The following is a 5,058-nucleotide window of genomic DNA, read 5'->3' as shown; positions in this document are numbered from 1 at the left end:
GTCCATTTATAGTCAGAGTGATTATTGCTAGGTATACATTTAGTCCCATTCTACTAGTTGTTTTGTCATTGTTTCTTGATGTTTTCTCTGATCCTTTCTTGTCTGTAACACTTTTAGTCTTTCCTTTCCACTCAAGAGCCCGATTTAAATATTCTTTTCTTTTGACTGGTGGTACATTTCTTTACTTATTTTTAATATTTCTTCTTTTTAAAATTGAAGCCCAAGTTAGTTACCTTATAGAGGAATACAGTTTCAGCAGTAGAATTTAGTGATCCATCAAGTACAAAATATACCCAATACTCATCCCAAGGTCCACCCCTAATGCCCGTCACCCATTTAGCCCATACCCCTATTCAGTAACCCTCCAGGAACCCTGAGGTTCTTCCCTCTATTTAACAGTTTCTTATCATTTGACTCCCTCTCTGTATGTATCTTATTTTTGCTTTCCTTGCACTATGTTCAGTTTTATTAAATTCGACAGATGAGAGAAATCATAGGATGTGTGTCGTTCTCTGACATATTTTGCTTAGCTTAAGAAAGTCCGGTTCCATCCACGTTGATGCAAAGAGCGAGATTTCATTCTTTTTGGTCGCCGAGTGATAGTCCATTGTATGCATATACCATATCTTCTTTATCCATTCATCTGTCAGTGGTCATTTGGGCTCTTTGCATAACTTAGCTATTGTTGAGAATGCTGCTAGAAATATTGGAGTACACGTGCCACTTCGAGTCAGCGTTAGTGTATCTTTTGGATAAACACGTAGTAGTGCAATTGCTGGGTCCTAGTGTAGTTCTATTTTTTGTTTTTGTGACGAATCTCCATACTATTGTCCAGAATGGCTACACCGCTTTGCATTCGCACCAGCATTGCAAAAGGGTTCCCTTTCCCTGCATCCTTGCCAACATCTGTCATTTCAGGAGATGTTAATTTTAGCCATTCTGATAGGTGTGAGGGGATATCTCATTGTGGGTTTCATTTGTATTTCAGTGATGACCAGTGAGATTGAGCATCTTTTCATGTGTGACCGATCTGGATGCCATCTTTCTTAAAGTGTCTCTTCATGTCTTTTGTCCATTTCTTCACTGGATTATTTGGTTTCTGGGTGTTGAGTGTGATCAGTTTTTTATAGATTTTGGATACTAACCCTTTATCTGATATGTCACTTGCAAATATCGTCTCCCATTTCATTCAGTTGCCTTTTAGTTTGGCTGATTTTGTCCCCTTCTGTGAAGAAGCTTTTTATCTTCAGGACCCAATAGTTCATTGTGGTTTCTATTGCCCTTGCTTCTGGAGACATGACAAGCGAGAAGTTGCTGTGGCCAGGATCAAGGAGGTACATTGCCTGTTATCTCCTCCAGGATTTTGAATGTTCCTGAATTACATTTAGATAATTCATCTATTATGAGGTGTGTGTGTGTGTGTGTGTGTGTGTGTGTGTGTGTCGTTTAAGGACAGTGTCCAGGTTCAACATTCTCAGTGTCCAGTATTCCGAGTATCATTTTCCGAAGAGACTCTGATTCCATTCGATATTCTTTCTGTGTTAACAAAGATTCCTCACCATATGTTTGAGGGTATATTTCTGGGTTCCATATTCTGTTCCATTGACGTCTGTCTCCGTTTCTGTGCCTGTACGTCCTGTCTTGATGAATGCAGCTTTCTAATACACCATAAATCCAAAATAGTCATGTTTCCACCTTTGTTTTCTTTTTCAACATGACTTTACTTTTTGGTATCTTTTCTGGATCCTTACACATTGTAGGGTTGTTTGTTCTAGCTCTGTGGAGAAAGCTCGTGTTATTTTGATAGGGATTGCATTGAGTGTGTCGACTGCTTTGGTAGTATTGACATCTTAACAATGTTTGTTCTTCTAATACGTGAGCATGGAATGTTTTCCTTTTCTTTGGGTTTTTTCAATTTTTCTCATAGACGATTTATAGTTTGTTGCTTACATCCCCATTGGGAGAGAGTCTGAGCTAGGGTTAGGGTTCGGTCCAGGACGTTGCCAGGGCCAAAGCAACTCCAGTCTCGTGATCTCCCTAGAGGAATGAAGTAAGGGACCAGGAGACAGCGGGGGTCAATTGTTTGATTAGGTTTCAAGATCGGGTTAGGATTCGGTTGAGGTTTCTGGTTAGGGGTAGGGTTTGGGTTAGGACCCAAGAGGCTCCAGGTACTGAACCCACAGCAGGGCAGTGGTCACCCGAATGGGCTAAGTTGAGGGCACAGGGGAGAGGGCTGGTAAGGTTCAGTCTTTGGCTTCCTGGCCACGCAAATCTATGGGCCACTGGTCGGGTAGGCCTCAGGAATTCTCTCAGACAACTGCAGCCGGGCCTGCAGAATGACATTGTGAGGTTCCCGGCACCATGCCGAGGGACACTGCGTCGCTTCTGGAACCCCAGGCGCGTGGTGTTGCCAGACCTTGGGATTGGGTCCACAAGAGGAGAGAGACTTAGCTACGGTTAGTGTTTGGACCAGGGACGTAGCCAGGATCGAAGTAACTCCAGTCTCGAGATCTCCCTCGAGAGATGAAGTGAGGGCTCATGTGAAGGTGAGGTTAAAATGAAGGGATAGGGTTCAAGTCCAGCTTAGGATTTGGATGAGGGTCCGGTTAAGGGTAGGATTGGGGTTACGTCCCAGGAGCCCCCAAGTGCTGAAGCCAGAACACTTCCGTGGTCTCCACGAAGGACTGAGTTCAGGGCACAAGGGAGAGTGCCGGGCAGGGTCAGACTCTGTTCTTCCAAGGCCACACAACTCTATGAGCGCCTGGTGGGGGAAGACTCAGGAATCCTCACTGGCAGCTGCAACAGGCATGGGAAACGATATGGTGAGCTTCCAGATACCATACCAAGTGACCATGCAACCCTTCATGTCCCAAGGCGTATGGTGTTGTCAGACGTAGGGATTGGGTCCCCACGGAGAGAGAGCCTTACCTAGGATTAGGGTTTGGTCCAGGGACGTCACCAGGGCCGAAGGCACACTGAGCCCGAAATCTCTCTCAAGGCCTGAAATGAGGGCCCATGCAATGGGGCGGCTCAAGTAGAAGGTTAGGATTTGAGGATGGCTGAGATGGTTAGGATTTGAGGATGGCTGAGATTTGAGGATGGCTGAGATTTGAGGATGGCTGAGAGGGTTAGGATTTGAGGATAGCTGTAGAAACCTCCAGAGGGTAGGTTTAGGGTGAAGTTTAAATCCCAGGAGCTCCAGACGACGAACCCACAGAAATACAGTGGTCTCCCTGAAGGGCTAGGTTGAGGACACAAGGGAGGGTGCCCGTCAGGATCCGTCTTGGTCTGCCAAGGCAACACATCCCCTGATCGAGGAGGCCTCCAGAATCCACTCGGGCAGCTGGCGCCGGGACTGGGAAACGACATGGTGAGCTTCCAGGTTCCATGCCGAGTCAGCTTACACCGCATCTGGACCCCAGGCGCATGGTGATTTCAGACGGTAAAATTGGGTCCCGATGGGGTAGAGCCTTAGCTAGGGTTAGGGTTCGGTAAGGGACGTCACCAGGTCAGTGGCGACTCTAGTCTCGTGATCTCCCTCGAGGGCTGAAGTCAGGGCCCATGCCAGAAGGTGGTTCAATTGCATGGGTAGTGATCGAGGCAGGCTTAGGTTTCGGTGGAGGGTCCAGGATTGGGGTAGGTTAGGGTTAGGGTTAGCTCCCAGGAGCTCCAGGCGCCGAACCCACAGCAGGGTCGTGGTTTCCTTGAAGGGCTGAGTTGAGATCACAAGGGACGGTGCCGGTCAGGATCCCTCTTTGGCTGCCAATGCCACACACGTCGATCGGCCCTGATGGAGGAGCCTCAGGAATCCTCTTGGGCAGCTACAGCTGGGCCTGAGAAATGACATGGTGAGTTTCCAGGTTCCATGCCGACATAGCCTGACCACTTCGGGACGCCAGGCGCGTGGTGTTGTCAGACGTTGGAATTGGGTCCCCATGGGGAGAAAGCCTTAGCTAGGGTTAGAATTCGGTCCAGGGACGTTGCCAAGGCCGTAGCGACTCCGGTCTCGTGATCTTCCTTGAGGGCTGAAGTGAGGGCCCATGCCAGAAGGCGGCTCAACTGCAGGGTTAGGGATCGAGACAGGCTTAGGTTTCGGTGGAGGGTCCCGGATCGAAGTAGGGTTAGGGTTAGGGTTAGCTCCCAGGACCTCCAGGCGCCGAACCCACAGCAGGGTGGTGGTCTCCCCGAAGGGCTGAGTTGAGTACACAAGTGACGGTGCCGGTCAGGATCCGTCTTTGGCTGCCAAGGCCACACACGTCGATCGGCCCCTGATGGAGGAGCCTCCGGAATCCTCTTGGGAGCTGCAGCCGAGCTTGGGAAAAGCCATGGTGATCTTCCAGGTTCCTTGCCGAGTCAGCCTGCAACGCTTCTGGTCCTAGGTGCGAGATGCTGTCAGACCTTTGAATTGGGTCCCCATGAGGATAGAGGCTTAGCTAGGGTGAGGGTTCCGTAAAGGGACGTCGCCTGGTCCGAAGCGACTCCTGTCTTGTGATCTCCCTCGAGGGCTGAAGTGAGGTTCCATGCCAGAAGGCGGCTCAAATGCAGGATTAGGGATCGAGGTAGGCTTAGGTTTCGTTGGAGGGTCCCGGATCGGGGTAGGGTTAGGGTTAGGGTTGTGTACCTAGAGGCTCCAGGCACCAAACCCACATCAGGGCAGTGGTCTCCCCAAAGGGCTGAGTTGAGGGCACGAGGGACGGTGCCAGTCAGGATCCCTCTTTGGCTGCCAAGGCCACACACGTCGATAAGCCCCTGGTCGAGGAGGCCTCCGGAATCCTCTCGAGAGCTGCAGCCGGGCCTGGGAAACGACATGGTGAGCTTCCAGGTTCTTGCCGAGTCAGCCTGCACCGCTTCTGAACCCCAGGCGCGTGATGCTGTCAGACCTTGGAATTGGGTCCCCATGAGGAGAGAGCGTTAGCTGGGGTTAGGGTTCGGACCAGGGACGTCGCCAGGGTCGAAGAGAATCCTATCTCGTGATCTCCCTCGAGGGTGGAAGTGAGGGCCCATGCCAGAAGGCGGCTCAAATGCAGGATTAAGGATCCAGGCAGGCTTAGGTTTCGG

The sequence above is a fragment of the Prionailurus viverrinus genome, unplaced genomic scaffold (assembly GCF_022837055.1).
Source record: "Prionailurus viverrinus isolate Anna unplaced genomic scaffold, UM_Priviv_1.0 scaffold_58, whole genome shotgun sequence".
In the NCBI taxonomy this organism is placed as follows: domain Eukaryota; kingdom Metazoa; phylum Chordata; class Mammalia; order Carnivora; family Felidae; genus Prionailurus; species Prionailurus viverrinus.
This window is presented reverse-complemented; position numbering follows the sequence as displayed.